We start from the raw sequence: 23,252 nt of genomic DNA, 5'->3' as shown, positions 1-23,252 counted from the left end.
GTAAATGCTAGCTATTATTATCATGAAAGTGGGATATAGATCCTTAAAGCTCCGTTTGTTTTGCTTTGCCTCACAGAGGAGAAGCCCAGGACAGTAATATTTTCCTCCAACTCTAAAGGGCATAATGATTTTTCTTAACAGCGTGAGTTGATTTTTACATTTCGTATTTTACCAAGGCACTATGTATTTGGGGAAAAAAATCCACTTTTTATGTGAATACTACTATCTATTCATACTATGATAAAGTCACTTTGAATAAATACCTTACGCCCAGCAAGTAAGTAAACCTTAAAGGGTAAAAATCAGGTCAATTTTAAAAAGGTTAGTAAATGCTCCTTCTAGATTATCTCTAAAATAAAAGAACTAATGGCTCTAAAATGAAATATTAAGGGATTTTCAGCCCCCCAACCATGCTGATTATAGGTAAAATATGTTGCAGATTTTGGAAGACTGTCTCATACACTGAAAAGAATATGAATTTCAGGTTCAAGAATATCTTAGATTGACTCGTAACTCTACTGCTTATGGCTCTGTAACCAGTGGGAAGTTATTGAACATTTTTCATTCTCAGTTTCATCATCCGTCAAATGAGGATAATAATGCTCCCTCAAAAGTAAGACAACCTAACCGTCAACGGATGAACAAACAAAATGTGGTGCATATATACAATGGAATATTATTCAGCCTTAAAAAAGGAAGGAAATTCTGACACATGTGACAACATCGGTGAACCTTGAGGACATCATGTTAAGTGAGATAAACCAGTCACAAAAAGACAAATACTGTATGATTCACTTATATGAGGTACCTGGAGTAGTCAAAGTCATAGAGACAGAAAGGAGAATGGTGGTTGGAGGGGCTGGAGGGAGGGGAGAGTGGGGAGCTATTGTTTAACGAGCACAGAGTTTCAGTTTTGCAAGATGAAAAAAGTCTTGGAGACGAATGGTGGTAATGGTTACACAACAATGTGAATGTACTTAATGCCACTGAACTGTATACACAAAAAAATGGTTAATATAGTAAATTTTAGGTTATGTGTATTTTACTACAATTTTAAAAATGAATTTTTTAAAGTTACAAAAATGTAAGATGGCTTAATTAACGCCCCTAATTGGCGTCTGGCATACAGCAGGTAGCAATTAGATGCATTCCATCCTTAATATTCTCCTTCCTCCCCACCACCAATACATGCAAAAAGAATTGGAGCGTGCTCATAGCAAAGGAGTCAGTGGAAAAGACTGCAGATAACCCACTAACCTCTGATTTTGAAATGAAGCCAATTAAGTAGGTGAAAGACATTGGATCAGGAGATAAGAAAGCTAAACCATATGCTGCTCTTACCTAGTTTTGTGATGGTGAGCAAGTCACTTAGCTTCTTTGGGCCTCTTTTTCTCATCTGTCAAATAAGGAAGTTGAACTAGATGATCCAATTAAATCCTACTCTTAGAGGCTTTCATTACACAAATAAAGCTAAGACATGAATTTAAGAGTGAAGGGTCATAGGGTAGCGTGTCAATATGTCCTCTTTGTGCAAACAATAGGAAAAAGAAATAAATATCTCTTATCATGCTAGCATGATATATTTCCCTAAAAGGGGGTCGGGAGTGGAAAATAGATTAAAAGACAGGCTGAACTGAGCAATTAATAGCAAAATGTCATATTGTTCAAATGTTACTGCATTTAAAAGAATATGTCAGTTTTGCAAGACGAAAAAGTTCAAGAGATCTATTGCACAACAACATACATATAGTTACTATTGTACTCTGCACTTAAAAATGGTTAAGATGGTAAATTTTGTATGTGTTTTTTACCACAATAATTAAAAAAAAGAATATGGGCACATTATTTTCTTTCTTCAACCTTGTTTCTCAAAAACAATACCAATGGTTTTCAAAAGTTTTTTAGAACAGTAAATCCAGTCTTCAAAGGAAATTTTATAGAAAGATGACTGTAAAAATGGAGTTGAAATGGAGTACTTGATGGGGGGGTTCTAAACCTTCCAGTCTGAGTGTCTTCCTAACTTTCCCTGGGCCTGCCCTGGAGCCCTCGGAAGACTCCTAGTGCTCCAGTAGGCCAGTTTGAAAATCAGCGCTATGTTACTCTATAAGAAATGTAAATGCCCTCTTAGTGCATTCAATTGGGAATTAATCAATGATGGTAGAGCTTTACTAGTCTAAGCCCTACAATCCATCTAACCATTTCTTGTAAGTAATGTTTAAGTGGACCTTTGAGGAAGCATTTTTTTTCTGTTTTCATGAAGAGAGTTCATGGATATAAGAGAGAGCAAAGGAAAACCACCATACCCGGTGCCTTCACCAACCCCAGAGTTTAGCACATGCCAATAAAGATATGCATAAACGATTGTGTTCTTGAAGGGGCCCCAGCTCTAGGAAAAGCTTAGCAGGAAAAGGAGCATTTCATTCACTCATTCAGAAACATTTCCTCATCATCAGCTATATTCCAGGCAATTGTTAAGCACTAGGATTAAAAAGATGAATCAGTTATAGTCTCTATGCTCAAGGAGCTTACTGGTATGAGAGACATGTTTCAACAGGTCATTGTAAGGAGCAGCAGGAAGTGCAAGGAAAAATATGCACAGGATACTACGGCAGCACCAAACGAGCTGACAGGGAGCCAGGGAAGGTTTCTTAAAGAATGGAGGGAGAGCTGGCAGGCCAACGATGGGGGAAGTCCTATCAGGCAAGCCAAAAGCATGAGCACACGTGAGAAAGAGCTTAGTGTGTTGGGAAGCACAGGACACAGAGAGGTGAGGCTAAAGAGCGGGGTCATAGGGAGTTTTGTGCATGAACAGGGCCTGACTGCATTTTCCTTCCCTGGTTTTACCTGTCCCCTTGTGTCCCACCCTACGGAACCTCCAAATGACACTTCTGTGGAACCTTAGAATTCTAGAACCAGTAGTTTACTTGTACACCATGGAGAAAGAGGAAAAAAGAGAGCTAAGAGAAAAAAGCAAGGGGCTTTTCACCTCCTCAATGGAGGCCACCAGAAAAAATCGCAAGGCAACTTTTACCCATAGAAGAAAACAATGAGGTTTTTTGTCGAGAAAAAAACGAGTCCTTGATAGACTTCTGAGAGGCAGAAACGTTTGATGGGCCCAAAGGCGCTGTGCTGAAAGGGCCTGGTAGGAACACCTACTCTGCCACTCCCCAGGACCAAGCTCCATACAGATGTGTCGATGAAAATAATCCATAACCAATCCATAAATGAAAATTTGGGAGAGTTTATTCTGAGCTAAAATGTGAGGACCATGGCCCGGGGCCTTTCTTCCCAAAGGAAGAAAGGGCACTGATGAAGTGAGGTGCACAGAGTGGTTATATACCCCCAAAGAGGATGTTTCACATATGGTTGAAATGTCCCTTTTACAATAGTCGCGAGACTGCTCTGTCGGCACAGCGATTGATGGACACAGCTGGTAGGTCTGCTGTCTTGGTGGACACAGCAGGTTGGCAGGACTGCTGTCTTGAGCTAGGTGGTCACAGGTGAGCTGGGTGGTCAAAGGTGAGCATAGCAATCAGTTCCTAGCCTAAGGAAAGATGCTTATCCCTAAGGAAATGCCAATGCGGGGGGAAGTTGCACCTTTATCTCAAGGGCCTTTGTTCTTGCCATAATAAATGTTTTAAAGCAGATGTACAATGCGTGCTCAACAGCCATAGTCAGGCCCTTTTGGAAAAAACAAAGTCAGGCCGAATTAGGTTTATACCAAATGGCTTCCTCATATACTGCAATATATCCTATTGCTTGCCATTTCAATTTGTCAGACGCTGGGTGTCCTGGGCTGATGTACCCCACATTGGGCAGGTCTGAGCCCCAAGCTTCAGCCCAGCACCCTCAGGTACTCCCAGCTCAAGACTTTCCCTTCTTGGGACACTCCACTTCCCAGTTCTATTTAGTGAACTTGTTTACTCCCGATCCCATTTTCTTATTAAAAGTTAGAAAACTCAGGCGTCATTTCTCTGTAGGTCAGCATGAACATCTGAGTCATTCTCCTATGGGGGGGCTCTTTAGAGTTTGAGTCAAAATGCTGACTCCTTGATAGCACCCTTCCTTTCCTATATGAACAGCCACTAGATAAACATCAAACAAGCACAGAAAATGAAAATGCTGACCTAGGGCAGACTTGAATTAAAATCTGATAGTTAAGGCCTCAGAATTCTCACTGCTGTTACCAAGAGTATATTTAAAGTTTTAAAGTCTTTTCCAAAATTTTAAGTTATAAAAACTTTTAATTGATAAAAATCAAAGCAGTGCCTTGTTGCACGTGCTCCAGACAGCATGCATTGTTCTCACGTCATGGCACACCTCAGGAGCCCAACAGGCCCATATGCCAGACGCAGACCGCAGGTTATCAGGAGAAGATGGATTTCAGAAACAATGAAAATTAAAAGCAAATATCCTTTTGGAGTTTCCAAATCAATATATTCTAGAATCTGAATTATATTGGCAACCAGGGAGAATCAAGCATTCTTCTGCATTGCCCAAAGTACTAACGCTTTCCTTGTAGGATCTGATTCTCAATTTCCATTTATTAAAGAAGAGAAAAAACCATGCTGAAGTCTTACATTGTCCTACTATTCCCCCTTTTGCATTGTCCTGAATAGCAAAGCACCATATTATTCAGGACAAGACTTTGCATGTGCTTTCAGGTAAATCTAAAACAGTTTTGTGACTAAATTTAGGTTTTTATATAACTGATACTTAGGGGAAAAGGCTTAAGTAATTTTGGTTCTAATACTCAAGAACAGTGTTTCTCATTTTCAGTAAAACTACAGCAAATTTGTTCGATAAAAATGGAAAGACATTCAAAGTTTGAAAATAAAAGCTCTAAGTCTTATACTGAAAAACGAAAGACAACAGATCCACAATTCTATGAACTGGTACAACTCATTTTTTCAAGAAGATTTTACTTTTTAGAGCAGCTTTAGGTTCACAGCAAAACTGAGCGGGAAGTACAGAGCTTGCGTTTAGTCCTTACCCCTCCACATGCACAGCCTTCCCGACTATGGTGATCCCCTCCAGAGTGCCACATTTGCTATAATCAATGAACCTACATTGATCATCATCATCCAAAATTTGCATTAGATTTCACTCTTGGTGTTTTACATTCTATGGGTTTTGACAAATGTATCCACCATTATAGTATCATACACAATAGTTTCACTGCACTAAAACTCTTCTCTGCTCTGCCCATTTATCCCTGCCTCCTCTTATCTCCTGGACAACCACTGAGCTTTTTACTGTCTCATAGTTTTGCCCTTCCCAGAATGTCATATGGTTGAAATCATACAGTGTGTAGCCTTTTCAGATTGGTTTCTGTCGCTTAATAATATGCATCTAAGTCTCCTCCATGTCTTTTCATGACTTGATAGCTCATTTCTTTTTTAGTGCTGAATAATATTCCGTAGTCAGAATGTACCGTTCAGTTTATCCATTTGCCTACTGAAGGGCATCTTGGTTGTCTCCAGATTCAACAATTCATTTTTAAATTCCATTTTTAAAGAGTAGTCATCTGAGATCAAATGCTGTCTTTACTTCCTCATTGAATTTCAGAGGCAACCCACCAAACACTGAACTGATGCATGAATTCTCCTCAACAACAAACAAACACTCTGCTTGCTTTCTCCTCTAACAAGTAACTCACCATTTTCTATGGCAGCCCATTCCATTACAGGATTTCTCCAATTATTATTAAGCAGTTCTTCCTAATGGTGGACTTTTCTACACCTCTTAAAATAGGCCTAGTTCCTTTCCATGTGCATTTCCAAACACATTTTTTAATTAAAATCTCAGTATTTTTTTATATTTCTTAAAGGAAAAGAATTAACAGAATTGTTGGTTTTATTACATTTTCATCCATTTTTGCAATTTATTGTCTTAAAATATTCACAACAACCAGAGACTTTCAGACAACTGACATGACCCCTCACAGACTATTTTTTTCTCCTGGGCAAGCATTGCTAAGTCCCTGGTTTGCTCTCACATCATTTTGAGCCTCCCACATCACTCTGGCCATCTTCCTTTGGACATGCTTCTTATTATCTATATTTTTCCTTCAGAATTGGGCACGATCTTCCATGAGTAACAGGACAAATGCAGAGGAGAGAGAAACAATTATCTCTCGTGTGGAGTGTCTACATTCCAATTACTGCAGTCAGAGGCTGAATCAGCTTTTCCGCCACACTACTCTGAGACCACATTAAACCTACAGTTAATTAAAACTCGCTCCTTCCCCGTCTGCTCTACTCTGCCTCCTCACTTCTTCATCATATTTTCGCTCTTAAATCTCATCCTGTTACATTTGGCCCATTGTATTAATCTGTCAAGATAATTTCGGGAAATGTATCTACTATCCAAATCCTTAGCTCTCTCACCCTGTTTTATGGTATCTATGATTTTGATCAATTGCATTTAATTCATTCATTCTCTCTGTCGTTCATTCAACCAATATGTACTAAGGGTCTATTACGATGTCAGGTTCTGGGCTAGGCTCTGGGGATACATAGAAAACATTTGTCCCTATTCTTAGGAAATACATGCTGTAGAGAGAATGACAGATTACAACTGATCATACTAATGAATGTGTAGTTACAAACTCATACAACTGTTCTGAAATTTAAAAAATACAATTTTATTAGTGATTATAACCAAGTAATCTAAAGCGATGTTAAGCAGGGAAGTGGGAAGGAAAGGCTTCCCTAAAGAAGTGGTGATCAAGCTGAGACCTAAAGGACAAGTAGGGGTGGGAGTGGGGAAGAGCATTCTGGCCAGAGGAAGGGCCTGAGAAAGGGCCTGGGGAGAGAAGGAAGCATAGCATGGTTCAGGGATCTGGACTGAGGCCAGCGTGTCTGGAATACAGAGTGGTGGTCATGGGAGAATCACGCAAGGTGATACTACAGACATAGGCAGGGCCAGGTCATGTAAGATCTTTGTAGGATGAATTAACGATTTAGCTGTATTATAAGAGCCCGTAAAGAGTCTCTCTGAGGCAGACTCCTCTATTATGAATTTTATCCTCATTTCCCCAAATGTTCAGAGCCCTCCCTCCCATCGGTCAAGTTCAAATCCCTTAGCTTGCCATACAAGGTCCTCAAAACTTGATTTTCCTTTTCAAATATTTCCTGGAGATTTCTTCTTTCTTTTTTTTTTTTTTTTTTTGAGGAAGATTAGCCCTTCTTTCTTTGAGGATGGTTAGCCCTTGAGCTAACCACTGGCAATCCTCCTCTTTTTGCTGAGGAAGACTGGCCCTGAGCTAACATCCATGCCCATCTTCCTCTACTTCTTGTATGTGGGATGCCTGCCACAGCATGGCGTGCCAAGCGGTGCCATGTCCGCACCCAGGATCCGAACCGGTGAACCCCGGGCCGCCGAAGCGGAACATGCACACTTAACTGCTGTGCCCCTGGGCCAACCCCCTGGAGATTTCGTGATGTGAGCTCTGTGCTCCTACAGAAGCAACTGATCAAGTGGTATATTACCCCCTCTCCACCTTCATCTGGAACAGGCTACCTCTCCACTCCAGCCTCAACTATGCTCCATAAAATGGATACATGGCCAAACGCACAGCCTAGCATCTCCTCAAACAATGGCTCTGTCTTATCAGTGAGACTATAAATTCCCAGTGGGCAGGAAACATTTTTGTTACTTCTTTGAATGCTACACAGCTTCTGTATAATTTCTTTACACAAGAAATAGCTAATTCATGTTTATAGATTGTATAAGAAGCCTCCCCTAAGAGCTCCCTGCCGAGTAAGACTAGTGCTTTTGCCTAGCACTGTGTTCTGTGTCGTAGACACAATAGTAATGCCTGATGATCACGAGATTCGGTTTCCTTAGAATGGATGCTGTGGAATCTTCTGTGTCAGGAGTCTTTATTCAATGGAGAAGCCAAATTAGGGCATGTATATTTCCTCTTCCCTAATGTTTTAGGGCAGCATTTTCCAAAATGGTGTTCCACACTACTTCTGAGAGATATCGTAAAATGTAGTTGAAAGGGTAATTCATTGCCCATATATGTTTGGGAATATTAGGTTACGGATGAATTTGATTTATGGAACTTCTCAGAGTATTAACCTATTGGTGAGTATTTTGATTGTCCAAGAGATATTAATTCATTCATTCAACAAATATTAAGAATTTACCATATGCCAGGCTGAGGTGTGCCAGCAAATGTTTAAAAACCAGCTCTCTAAGGAAAAATAAACCAAATACCCTAACTTGGAGTGTTTGTTGAGTTCTATAATGTATATATTCCCACCTGGTTGATTTCAAGCTATCAATGTGGAATCATTGAACTATGAGTAGGTACAAAATGCACATGATCAGCTCTTTCGGCCAGTTCAAGCTGGCTTCAGCACACTGGGTGGTAACTGATGATGAATAAAACAGCCATGGTGTCTACAGTTGTAGAACTTACAGTCTAAGGGAGGCAACAGAAAATAAACAAGTTAATAAGCCAAGATACAAGGTTGAATTGTTAGGAAGATAGCCAAGGAAAAAACAACAGAGCCCTGTGAAATAGAGAACTTCCGGGAACTGGGGAGGTGGCCACGTGAGTCCTCCCCAAAGAAGGGAGGTTCAAGTTGAGAACGAAGTTATTGGAAGAAGCCTGTCAGAGGAGAAGGGAGAGGAAAAGTATTCCAGGCTAGAGGAACAGCATATGCAAAAACATATGCCTGCAAAGAATATGGTCATTTCAAAGGACTAAAAGGCCACTGAGTCTGGATGGAGTCAGCAGGGGAGAATGGCGAGAGATAAAGTTGCAAAGGTAAGCAGGATCCACACGCCTGGCCTGGGACCTCCTAGGAGGGAGTTTGGATTTTAAAAGGCAAAAGGATGCATTTGAAGATTATTTTTGTTTTCTTCAAGGAGGAAGTGAAGTGTCCTTAGCAATTTTACAAGCTCATTTTGACTGCTGCGTGGAGAACGGCCTGGAGCATTTCCCACACTTATTTCATGGACCCTGCTTTGTCTAAGGATCTTTCTTTGGGATGCCCTCACAGCGAATTTTGGAAAATGTTATATTAGGAGTTTTAAAGAAGCATGTAATTAGTTAACATTATTTTTTAGCCTTTCATGTAGCAAGAAATAAATACTTAAGTATGGTTAATAGAAGTTTCTTTTTCCTGCTCCCTATGAAACCATCCTAGGCTTTCCCAACAGGCTCAGTACAATCTCCACTGTTCGTACATGTGATGACAATGAAAACAGCTTACAAAAAAGTCTGAAGTAAAAGACCTAAAAACACTGTGAGATCTGGGTCAGATAACACTGGCTGTTTGTGGTTATGCCCAAAGTCTGGTTGTTTTCAAGAAATCAGATGAGGCTGGTTCTAAAGCAGCACTGTCCAAGAGAACATTCTGTGACGAAAGTTCTGCATCTGCATTGTCCAGCATCATTGTCACTAGCCGCATGTGTCTACTGAGCACTTGAAATGTAATAATGACTGAGGCACTGAATTTTAAAACTTGTGTAATTTTAATTCATTTAGATTGAATTTAAATAGCCACATATGGCTTTGGCTACTACAATGGATGTTGCAATTCTAGACAATATTAATGGTAAAATAACAAGTGGCGACTTCTCCCTTTTGACAGTTAAATGAAACCCCTGCTCCCAAATAAACCTAGTCCCGTAGGAAAGTGGTAATACACCGAGGGCACTTCGAAGGTCACTCTGCAATTTAGTCTCCTGATGTTGTTTTCTGGCTTTTCTCTCCTATTCAAAGCCATATATACACAGGAGGACTTGTTTAATGTCTCTAAATAATAGATTAAGGCTATTTATCACTTGTGCTTGTGTACTCATTTTCTCCTAAAAATACCACCACGTTTTAGACAGAAAGCCTTCCTCTTTGATGAAAGAAAAAGTTGGAAGGCAAAAAAGAACAAAATAGTCTTGTGACTTAGTTTTGTTGATGCTTAGCTGCAACCAACCGACACAGCAACTATTACCTGACACTCCTATTTTTCACGTCACCACTCAGAGTTCCTTTAAATCTGCTTTAAGCTCCCCAAGCCCTTTTAAATTACATCATACCGAGTCAATGGATGGGCAAAATGGCCAGGAATATATGGTCCATTAGAAATTCCCTACTGGCCTTCTAGTACAAGGCGTTCCTCAAAACATTCTGTTATTTTGTAACATAAATCTTTCTTATTGATTTCACTCTTTAACATCCTAATCATGAAGAATAGAGCTTGTAAATGGTCCAACACATGGGGTTGCAATTTGCTGTGTTCAAATAGGGCTGCTCGTCATTTTCTAGAGTAGGCTTGCTTTCCTTCCTTCATTCTGTCACTCCTAACCTTACCTCTTTCCTTCCTTCATCTGTTCAACAGACTTCTCCTAAGAGCTTACTATGTGTCTGGTACTGTGGTGGGGAATGGGGATACGGCAGTTAAGACAGAGAGGGTCTCTACGCTCATGGAGCAGTGGAATGCTGCCAGACACAGGACGGTGTGCTGGGCAGCACAGGAGGTCTATAACCAGAAAGGTTTGGGAAACAGATGAAAATATTTTTCTACAAGAAGAAAGGCAAATGAAGACATAGGCTTAGAGAACTAACACACTAGGCTCGAATTTCACCCAGAAAGTTTGCCTTCGTAAAGGAAAAGAAAACTATTTTCCAGAATCATCTTCAAGGGCCACAGAAAGAATTATTGGAAAATTATTGAAAAGAGTGTCAAGGCAAATCTCACTTCAGCATCAAATAAAGCCGTTACCCATGTATAAAGGGAAGAACACACAAAATCTCTTTTAGGAGGCTTGTAGTTTAAAATCAAGTTGTGGACTATTAAAAAGTTTCCTTATTGCTGACCAGATGGTCTGAAATCCTTAGCTAGGCATTCAAAATCCTCCAAAATTTAGCTTCATCTTACTTCTCCAAATTTACATCTCTCTGCTCCGCTCAGGAACCCTCAATTACAGCCAGATGGATCTATTTGCTGAGTCCTAAATGTTTGGGGGTTCCTTACTTCTGTTCTTTCATTTTTGTCCCAAATTCTTAGCAATTCTTCAAAACCTAATTTAAATCTTTTTTCCTACACATAGCATTGCTTAACCTCCCCAGCTTCTAAAGTATGCTGTCTTTCTCCTCAGAACTCATAAGGAAACTATTGAATATGATACTTTTTTGGCAATGACAATTTATTACTCTGCAGTTAGCAAATTTATTAGCTATGTCTAAGTCAGAAGAGCAACGTGCCTTATACTCTGCTTTTCACTAGTAAAACATTTGTGTATACATTTACTATTTATAAAGCATTTTGACAAATCTTATCTTGTTAAATTCAATCTTCACTGCAACCCAATTAGCTGTTTTCTTCACCTACGTACAGAGGCAAAGACAGGCCCAGAAAAGGAAGCCAATTCGTCTGAGATTGCACAGCTAGTAAGATATAGCTGAGTTTAAGATGAGGACTTTGACTCCCAGACTAGTGCTGTTTCTCTGTAACAGTGAAAAGTTCTTTAAGACAAGACCCTTGGTGACTATGCTTCTATGTGTCCCAGACAGCTTTGATCACATAGTAGATATTCAGTGGGTCTGTATGGAAAGACTGATTGATTTCTGATTAATGAATAAAATGAGGCCTCTTTCAAAATTAGCTTCATCAGGACTGCGAAAGTAGCGGGATGGGGATTCATACTTGATAGTGCTATCCATGGTAATTTTTGGATTTAAACAACAGCTACAAAAAGAATTACCCATGATAAGGGCCATAGTTGCTCCAAATACATGAGAGTCACCCAACCTTTCGATCTGCTTTTTCCTAATGGTTTCAGGCCAAACCATCTAATCCTTTACGGTATAACAGCTCCTCCACAAATGGAGACAGATCAGAACAGACTGTTAACACCCAAGCAGATGCAGAAACCACCCAGATGGATGATTTCAATGTTAATACAAAAATATTTAAAAGAGCTACAGAATGTCACATAGAGGATTAGCAATACAAAAGAGATAGAAAGCATTTATTTTTGGAAAAGTAATTTTTTCTGTATATCACATACATTTTAAATAGAGCTTCTACAGCTTACACATGAATTCTACTTTCTAGGCAAGAGGTAGCTTGCATTGTAGGTAAGTGTGCCTCTGGGTTATGCATGCTTAATCATATTAGCTTCTGTTCGCCAAATGTGTCTCCTCTGTCCTATGCACTGTGAGGGGACTTCTTTACTTCTCACAACAACCCTGCAAGCTATGTGTTATTACAGTCGTTCTACTAAGGAAGTGTGTGGGTTTTCCACACCAAGCAATTCTGACACTAACTGCCTGGTGAGCGCATACCCTCCAGTTTAAGGGCTCAATCTCACAAGATTGCCCCTCACTTCAGGTGCTGATCATAAGTAGTGGGCCCCCAGGTTACTCACTTCTGTTCGACTTGGCTACAGAGGGGAGCTTCCTAGGACCCCCTCCCTCAGGTTCATCATTTGCTAGAGCAGCTCACAGAACTCAGGAAAACAGTTTACTTACTATTGCTGATTTATTACAAAGGATATTTTAAAGGATAAAAATGAGCAGCTAGATAGAGTTACATCTGGCGAGGTCTGGAAGGATCCTGAGTGCAGGAGCTTCTGTCTCCATGGAACTGAATACATTATCACCCTCGCGGTACGTGGATGTGTTCACCAACATGGAAGCTCTCCAAACCCCATACTTTGGGGATTTTTATGGAGGCTTCATCACATAGGCATGATCCGTTATTAACTCCATTTCCAGCCCCTCTCACCTCCCTGTAGAACGGGGGAGGTGAAGCTGAAAGTTCCAAGTTTCTAATCATGGCTTAGTCTTTCTGGTGACCAGTTCCCATCTAGAAGCCTACCAAGAGTCACCTTCTTAGAATAAAAAATGCTGCTATCACCCAGGAAATTCCAAAGGAGTTAGGAGCTCTGTGTCAAGTCAAGCTCTGTGTCAAGGGGGCAGAGACCTATATATATATATTTCTTATTATTTCACAGGAGGAAGAATCCCCCAAACTGACTACAGATTGGTGGAATATAAGACTATATAAAGATTGCAACAGAGATTATATAATTACAGTATGGTTAAGAGGATATTTTTTTTTAATCTGGAGACACTTAAATCATATATAAGGGAAGATTGAATGACATAAGAGCTAAATTGGAAAAATTAATATGAACTCAGTTTTCCTAAAAGGAAATATATTTTTTCAGTTTTTTCTTTGAAAATGACCCAACAGCACCAGCAGCACTTTGACCCCATCATCCCTTTATGTGGCTCTCGAGGGCCCAGGTGTTAGTTTCTAATCTGTTTCTCCTGAAAAGAAACCTGGGATTCTCAGAGGGCAACTGATCCCCTGCCTTGGAACTGAGTAATATCAGGAGAGCCTAGAATATCCAAATTTTGCTAAAGAACAATGGTGTTCTTGAGGACATCAGGACAAATGGCCAGCTTAAAGAGACACATACTAACCAAGTTAAAGCAACTTGAGCTTCAAAAAGAGAAAAATAATTATGGCTAAATGAAACAAGTTTGAGTCTGTAAAAAGCCATGATTCCCTCCTGATAACAAATGGGGAAAGTTAACACAAAGTGAACTAAAAGGTAATTCTAATGCAAAAATCAGAGCGGCTATAAATATATATACTTGCTTGTTAATTGGTTATAATGATTAAAAGAGAGATTATATGTAGGTGTGTTGTTTCTTCTATTTATTCTTCTGTACATCTGCTCACAAAGTGTAGATATGTACTTGCTGTCTAAGTAGAGAAGGATAGATAAAAGAACTATGAGTCAGCCAAGTAGTTAGTTCCAAAGAACTTTGGATCTAAACGCCCAAATAGGAAAGATTGATTATGGTCACAGGTAGAATGAGGTTCAGTCAGGTGTCACACTCAATGACCAAATAGAAAGAGGGTTCCACAGAGAATTTTGAGATGATTGGTTAGCCAAATGTTCTCAGAGAGCTTGATGGCCCTACTGATTATAATAAAATACCAATGAGGTACAGATAAGTTTCTGATAATACTAATAGGACAAAGCTATGTATAACCATTGGCACGATAATTGATAATATAGTGCTGGCCATGCAAAACTTAAAGAATGTCTCATTCTGGGGAAAAAACCAAGTTGCAAATATATAAACCTGTGGGAAAGACACAGGATTAAAACGACGCGACTAAACATAAGAAATAAAGCATAGTTTTGATAAGGGACCTTGCCAAAGGATCAGTGGCTCAGGTTCGAATCAGTTTGGGACAAGCAATCAGTCCCATTCCAGGTGGAGTTGTTTTGTTTTCTTGGGTTTTTTTTTTTGGAACAAGTAAAGACTTGTAATCTTGGGAAGATGTCAATATAAACTCTACCATAACTTATAAATTAAATTAAAACAGTATTGTTGTAACCCTACAAAGGTATTTAAGAATATATACAGAAATAACAAAGAAATATGTCAGAGCATTGATAATTTTGAATGGTTTAAATGTAATTACAGAAATAAGCTTAGAAAACATTGCAATTATAGTGTTTTGTCTACTCTTTAAGGTATTTATCGTGATCAAAAGTTTCACTCTTGGGGCCAACCTGGTGTCACAGTGGTTAAGTTCATGCACTCTGCTTCGGTGCCCCCGGTGGCCTGGGTTCGCAGGTTCAGATCCCGGATGTGGAGCTACATACCACTCATCAGCAATGCTATGGCAGGCATCCCACATGCAAAATAGAGGAAGACTGGCACAGATGTTAGCTCAGGGGCCAATCTCCCTCACCGATAAATAAATAAATTAATTAAATAAAAATAAAATGTTTCAGTCATATTAAAATTGTAATTTGCACTTTCTATGAGAGTTTAACTAATTGCCTTTGTAATAAATCTCAAATGTTCAATTTGATGTTTCAAGTTTTGTCTGTTAGGTATGTACATTTAATAAATTGAGCATATTACGAAGTATAGATTGAAGTTTATGTTTCTCTCTGTTAAATAAGCCCCCAGGAAATCAAAGAATCTTATCAGTAGGAACAATCTCAGAGAGGTTAAGTAATATATCCAAGGTTGCATTGCAAACCTAGATCCGTATGAATCTAAAGCTTGTGTTTTCATGTACTGCACTCCTAACTCTTTGAGGACATTTTTTGGAGTAGCTTTTCTCACATTATTTAGGGAAGTACTTTTTTCACTTGACAGTAAATGATTTTGGATTATATAGACACAACTGTCAAAATAGGCTGCCCATGGGCTGAATTCAGCCATTAGAACTATTGGTTTGGACCACTAATTTTGTAATAAAAATGAAAGAATTAGTTAACGATATTTTTAAACAGAAGAATTTCCCATAGAAATGTAGATGTCTAACTTCTCTTGAAAAATTGGCAGATCTGTCAATATTGGGCTCTCTTATGAAAAAATCAACAAGAACTTAGTAAGGGCTGCCCCCAGAAGAGGCCCTTATGTCCAATTTGCCACTGTCCCCATCTAGCCAGCTTCACTAGTTTACGTTACCTGTCTGGCCCTCATCTGTGTGTAAGGTCCTATTTCCACTGCAGGCTTGATGTACTGAAGTCAACAGTGCAAAGACCTTCAAGTCACTGCATGGTTATAGAAGCCATTGTCAAAGGGGAATTTTGATAGCACGAGGCACAATGTAGAGATAGAACCTATTTCAAGACGTCAAGGACCATGTTTCTCCAGTTCTAAGCTGCAGACTCTGGAATGATGACCTAACCAAGCAATAAGTTCTCCTGACATGGAATTAGATATGTGAAATGTATATATATATACATGAAACTCTAAATACAATTCAACACTGAGCAAAGAAGAAAGAGCCAGCAAAGGATCCTGAAAAAGAGCAGCCAAAGAAGTCAGATGAAATCAAGAGACTGTGGGGACCTGGAATTGGCCACCCCAAGATATGTCTCTTTGGCATCAGGATTATTTGAGGTTGATTGCTTTTGATAAACTGGGACAGGGAAGGAGGGTCTGAGGAATGGAACTTGCCCTTTGTTAGGACACATTTACATTTGTAAGGTAAATCTCTATCTGTAAAAGGTGCCTCGTCTCTGTACCAGGAAGAAGAAAGGAGATGACCTTCTCTCTAGAAACTCTTAATCAATACCAGAGGCAAGGACTTAAATCTGCATTTTATTGTGCTAGTCTGGTAACCTCCTGTAACTGACTTCCCTCCCCCTCCCAACGTTGGCATTTCTTTAAGGATTAAGCATCTTTCCTTAGGGAAGGAACTGATTGCTGCGCTCACCTGTGGCCGCCCAGCTCCAGACTATAGACTTGCCTCCTGCTACACCCTCCGAGAGAGCAGACCCACTACCTGCTGTGTCCATCAGGCACTGTGCCGACAGGGCAATCTTGTGACTATTGTGGGAGGGACATTTCAATCACATGTGAAACACCCTGTTTGGGGGTATATAACCACTATGTGCACCCCACTTCTTCGGTGCCCTTTCTTCCTTCAGGAAGAAAGGCCCCGGGCCATGGTTCCTCATAAAGCTTTGTTTAATTTTCCCTTGCTATTCTGTCTCATGTGAATTTAATTTGTTCTCCGGCCAGACGAACCCACATTTGGGAAGAGGAAATGTCTTCTTATGAGGATTTTAGGCTGGTTATTTTTAAAAAACTACAGATGAGAAGCAGGCTCCGAGGACTGGAATTTTGCGTGCCCTTTGGAGAAACATTTGCATTTGTGAAGCAAGGGGGGATGAGCTTGTAGGGACCTGAAATTAGCCACCCCAAGATATGTCTCTTTGGCATCGGGATTGTTTTGGGCTGATTGCTTTCGATAAACTGGGACAGGGAAGGAGGTTCTGGGGAATGGAACCTGCCCTTGTTGGGACACATTTACATTTGTAAGGTAAATCTCTATCTGTAAAAGGTGCCTCCCTCTCTGTACCAGGAAGAAGAGAGATGACCTTATCCCTAGAAACTCTTAATGGGGAAGGCAAGAACTTAAGTTGGTTGCTGTCTGGCAATCTCATGTAACTGATTTAGGGTGGTGGCTTCTGACCTTTACTTAATCCGATTTGATTCTTGTCTAAAAGTCATGGGATCACCCAACGACCAGACCCCACCTGCACTGATACCATTTTAACTTTTTTTCATGTTCTTTCCTTTGTCTTGTAAAGAAATGACTCACATACCCATGCCTTATAAAATTAGCCCTAACCCTCAACTCGGGGCAGCAGCAGGAGCTCTGACTGCCCGTGGGTCCTGTCCCCACGCATCAGCTCTGCCTGCCCATGGGCCCTGTCCCCATACCAGCGGGGGCAGCAGAAGCAGCGGCAGCAGAAGCTCTCACTGCCCATGGGTTCTGTCCCCATGCTATTCTATTCTCTAAATAAAAGAGCACTACTGCCAGATCTTGAGAGTCCAAGAAATCTTTCTTTCAACTCCTCAGCTCACTGACCCCGCATCATCTTCTTCCCCTACAAATCCAACCTTCCATCCATCCATCCATCCATCCATCCATTCATTTACAAAGGTGCGCTGCCAGCTACGTGGGTATCTTTCCTGAATTCATCATCCATTCACCAAGTGGTTTTGAGCACCTTCTTTGTTCTAGGCACTGTGGAATATGCACTGGTTATATAGCAGTGAACAAAATGCGTAGGATCTCAGCCATCACCTATCAGACCCTAAATGGATAATCATGCAATTATTACAACTATGGTAAATGTTATAAAGAAAAAAGTAAAGCTTACTGTGAAAGCATATTCCAGGGGATAAGTACTATAATTTAAGGATTCAAAGCAGGTTTTCCTGAGGACATGATATTAATTAACTAGGGCCCATAGGTGACTGACCATTCCTTTTCCAACCCTGGTCTTTTTCACTATATTTTCACTTACCAACTGAAAAAAAAGTAACAGTAGTTAATATAAGCTAAGGACTTATCGTATGCTCAGCTTTGTGATGAGTGTTTTAAACAGATCAACTATTTAACCCTCATACCAATTCTGTTTTAAGCCTGATGCTCTTACTGTCCCCACTTTGTAGATGAAGGAGCAAGCAGAGACATGGAGGGATTAAGTGCTTGCCCAAAGCTGGAAAACTAAAGTCAAAACTCAAATCTAGCTCTGCCTTTCTTAAGTGGCCACACCCTTAACCTTTGACTTTCTTATAAAGGAGCCACACTTTTTCTGAAGAAGTCTATCTCACATAGCTGCATATTAAATACACACACACACCCCTCAGGGCAGCTTTTCCCAAAAGAATAAATGCCAATACAGCTTAATCCACTTCTATAGTAAAGAGTTGATCCAGCAAGAACAAGAATATTCTTCCTGTAATGCCTTTTGATTAAGGACAAATATATGCGTTAGAAGACATGGTGCAGTATCCAATCTCAGAAAGCCATTTTCAAGGATTGAGTATCTCCACTTTATGTTGCAAAATAATGAACACATGGACACCCCAGAATGCTTATCCAACATAGTTTGCCATGTTAGCATTTAAAATAGGTGAGCATGTGCTGAGAGATACAAAGAAATGTGACTGTACAGATGATTTCTTCCCCATTTAGCTCAACATTGATCATTTGTTGTTAAGTAAACACGTTAAAGTAAAAGGAGTCAAAGGGAATTTATATCTTTCCGAAGAAATTGCATGGCAAAAGCTCACTGTGGGGAGGTGAGAAAAGAGTAAGCAAAAGAGCCTCTGGGAGGCTGAAGGGAATGCCAAAAGGCTGATAACCTTGACTGAGAAAATCCTTTCAGAGTGAGTCATTTCCATATTCAAAGAGGATCACTTTTTATGCAGTTGCATTATGACACAGGGACAAAGCTTTTTCTCCTTATCCACACAGGGAAGATCATCCCCTAGATTAACATTAGAAGCATAAAAATATTTCTTCCCAGATTTCCCTCCAGTGCAAGCTCTTATGGCCTGTCTTAACCCTTCGATACTCACATCTCTGTAAATATTGATTCTTGGGAAATTTTGTAATACAGCTTGAATCCCAATCCTTATGGGGAGCAGCCAAGGCCAGAAAGGCCTCAGGAAACCCTGGAAAATTTTTTTCTCTCTCCTCCAAGGACAACCAAACCTCTCTGAAGCTTGAGTTTCCTCTGCATCGTTCAGAGTTGGGAAATCGGGACCTACTACCGCGAGATAGCACGTACACAGTCTGCCTAAATTTGATGAACATTTGAAAGGTTTTACAAAAAGCCAAAGCAATGCAATAGGACAGGGGTCTTTTTGCTTGTTTGTTCTGTAGGTTTTCTGGGTTTTTTGCCTATTGAGAGGGTGGAGGAGAAAGAAATGTTTTCAAGCACTATGATGTGTGATAATTAGAGCACTATATCTGAAGTATATTTAATTACAAATTGTCTTAAGCTGTCAAAAGGACAAAGCTTGTAGATAGATGCATCCTGAATATGAAACATTATGGTATTAATCATGTATTAAATCATTTTTTTAAAACAAAAACCCCACTACTTCTAGAGTATGTAAAAAAAAGTGTCCACAGCTTTTCATATATACTTTGTGAAGGAAAGGGGTTTTTGCAAAATTTTAAACATCACTGAGTTCAAGGGAATAAGATCATCTGTCCAAAGCCTTGTGAGGGTCTAGGTTTCATTCATTCATCCCACAAGTATTTTTGGGGGCCCAGTTGGGCCACCCTTCTAGGTTCTGAGGATGCAGCAGTGAATGAAACAAAGTCTCTCTTCTCTTAGGGCAGATCTATTACGGGGAAACATTATAAACAGAGAGCAAATAAAAGTGCAATAAAATGTCAAGGAGGAATACAGTCTCTGAAGATGAATACAGCAGCCAAAGAGGGGGTAAGTGAAAGAAGGGCTTATGAAAACGGTCTGCCAATGTCTTATCTTCTGACGTCATCCCCCAGGAAGCGAATGGTGAAACTAAGAAACAGCTCTGGGTTAGGAGCCAGGACATATGGGCTGTAGTTACACCCTTCTCAGCAAGGGCTCATCTTTGTTAGAGACAGTTATATTCAAGATCTCAGGCAAGTCTGGAAAAATGAGAAGGCCTGAGAAATTAAGAAACAAGAAAGAACTCCCTTGACACTGTTTGTTGAAGGCCAGGTCTGTTGCTTTATTGGGAGGCAGGAAAGAACATGGGCCATGAAGCAGAAAAGCCTAGTTCAATCTCTTCCTAGCTGTGTGACCTCTGGCAAGTTGCTTCATCACTGTAAGCCAGTATCCTCATCCATCATATAGAGTTATATACCTACCTCAGAAGGTTTCCGTGAGAATTAAACGGGAATCGGGCATGCAAAATTAGCTCAATGCTTGGCTCATGGTAACCACTCAATAAATGGGATACCGTGTTATTACAGTAGATAACAAATAACACAATGACTAACACCTTCAAAACAGAGCCAACAAGCCTTTTTTATTTTCTCAAGATGTCCCTTTTTTCCAGGTGAAATAAACTGATCATTGTAAATTGCTTTCTTTAGGCTGGTAAATGGTACCTGTCATGTTATAGATTGGTCCACTAAATATTTTCATTTTTAAAATAATAGAATCCATTTGCAGCTATTCAGATAAGCAGAAGGGGAAAGAATCACTGAAAACTAATGCTAGTCATTTAGATACTGGGTCTGAATCATTTACAGCTGCAGGGGCTGGATTTCCCTAGGTTTGGACTCACATGCAGACATCAGCCATGAAGAGAGGAGCTCTGGTACTAAGTGAGTGTGTTTACATGTGTGAGACTGACTGCATCCAAAATACAAATATAAAAATAAATGGTAACTCTGACTCTTTTGTGGATTATTATTACCCAGAGCTTTCTGCTAAAGCTGACAAAGATATTTGTGTTGACTTGAAATATATTTCTGTCATTTATATACCCTGCTCAGAAACAAAAAAGAAGGAAATAGAGAAACATTTTTAAAACTTTTCAAGAAAACAGCGTGCAGCAAACAGAAGATTAGCCATTTGGCAACAGAAGGCAGACAGAGGAAAGCTTACGGCAGGAATGTAGACAGAATATGACAGAGAGACATGGTGTATTGGGATAGATGGAGTTCCCAAGCAGTATCTCTTACTTTTGATCCCTGAAGCGACAGGTGTTCCTGGAAATAGGATCCCATGTTTGGCTCAGGCCATGTCCTCTGTCAAAAGGGGGACAAAGGATTGGAAAAATCACCACCACATTGACAATTCCCATTAACCTCTCGCATGGAATGACATGCTATTATCTACCAGCAACTGCTGCCTGGTCTGCAACCCACCTCTTATCTTCGTTTGCAGGCTGCGGAATTACCCCAGCCTCTGAAAATGCACCAAGAGCAAATATTGCTGCAACCTGAACTTCTTTGGTGATTAAGACCTCCCTGAGGCCCAGAGAGGAGGGTTGCAGATAAATGTTTATCTTGATGAGCACACATCACACTGTCTGAGCTTTTTTATCCAGGCCAGTAATTGTTCTTTGTTCCAAAAATTCACAGGGATTGAATATCAGTCAAACTAAGAGAGGCAGGGAAAGGAGAGTAGCAGTAAGAAGAGGGTTGTTGTCACATGCCCATGGCCATCCTGCTGTCTCAGTCAGCAAGGCGAGCATTTGGGACAGAAGTGACATCCTTCTTTCACCTGTAAGAAGCCTCTAAAGAAGGAATGGCCAGAGCAGGACATTGCCCAATCACTCACCTAGGACAGACACCCCAAATCAGTGAGGCCTCTTTCACTTGGTCGTACATAAAGAGTCAATCTCAACCCAGTAGTCCAGCAATCACTTCCAACCGATCCAAATGGGCACACGAGAAGAAATGTGCTTCATATGTTTTAGATAAGGACACAGTATAATTACCACGCGCACTTTTCCCTATGGGGGATGAAATCCTAAAACAACCTTAAGCTTAGGAATCTTAAACACCATTCCTGGCTAGATATTGACTCACGTGACATCATTTTAGAAACCACGTGGTCTATAAAGGAAAATGTTATTACAAAGTAGCAGATGTGAAGCCTTGAAATGTCAAGTGGATTTAGAGAAAAACTGTACTCTTAAATGGCAACAGGTGGCCTTTACTTTTCGTACTCATTTTAAGAGAGAAGATGACAAAAGAGAATACATTTTCTCGTCAAGATGATGATGGATAATCAGGCAAGAGGTGAAAATATAATGCTACAAGTCAAAACATGTGAAAAGCTTAAAAAAATTTGTTTTCCATGATCCTGAGTGGTTTTCAATCCTTTTGCGGGAGGAGGGTGCACGAGCGTGCATTGTGTCATTTCAACTGTGATTTCTCCTTTCAGGTAGAAAAAAATGGGTTTCGCAGAGAAGGCTCAACTTGTATTTCACGAGCAAAGCAAACGGAGATGGTAGAGAATGAATGACAATGAAAATACTGCATGTGTCTTCTCTACAGTCTAATCCAACTCTCTGACGAAAGTTGCGTTTATCCACATTTCACTAGATTCACAAGTGGTCTCCTACTTGGCAGAAAATCAAGCCTTGCATTCAGCAAGGGGCTCATTGTGAAGCCAAGTCATTTGGTTTTGTGCACAAGTCATTGTCCTGCAGCTCTTTATTGGCTGTGTTTTCAATTACTCAAATCTAGCCATTTTGCATAAGCAATTTTCTCAGTACACGATATGATGAACTAATGTCTTGTGCTACCAAAATAGAGAACTTCAAGGTGGAGAAACTCTACGGAGGCACTGAACCCATCTTCCTGCCCAAGTGGTAGTCTTGCTTGGCAGGTATTTTCTAGTGCTTTGTTTAGTCTTGTTTTAAATATATCAAGCAAGGAGGCTTCCACCCCCTAAGACCTCTCATTGCTCAAGAGGTTTCCTTTCTTACCTTTAAATGTACACTGGACTATGTTCATCCCATTATTTCCTTTTACTGCTTCTCACCAGCACTCATTTTGTCCCCATCAAAAGTAGGTACAGAGAGATAGAGAAAAAGAGGGACAGAGAATTGATTGTCAGAAGGTTTTGAAAGGAAAAACAGAGTTGAAGAAATAGCTCTTAATTCTGCCAAAGAATGAAAAATACATGAAGTGCTTTATAATCATCAGCTAGTTGATCTCCTGCAGCAGCAGGTGAATTTCCTACCCTGTGCCCCAAATTTTTAATGCCTTTTTCTGCTTTCTTTACTTCCAGATGTAAAGTCTCACCCCACTACATTTTCCAGGTGTTGATTCCCGCAACTGACTTAACCCAAGACAAAAGAGTCACAGAAATTCTGAAAGAATTTCAAAATTATATCCATATGACAATTGTGAATAATTTTTTTCTGCCAAAAATTCCTAAAGGAATATTTTTATCTTCGGTTATTCATTTTAATGACTTTC

The sequence above is a fragment of the Equus caballus genome, chromosome 16, assembly GCF_041296265.1.
Source record: "Equus caballus isolate H_3958 breed thoroughbred chromosome 16, TB-T2T, whole genome shotgun sequence".
NCBI lineage: Eukaryota > Metazoa > Chordata > Mammalia > Perissodactyla > Equidae > Equus > Equus caballus.
This window is presented reverse-complemented; position numbering follows the sequence as displayed.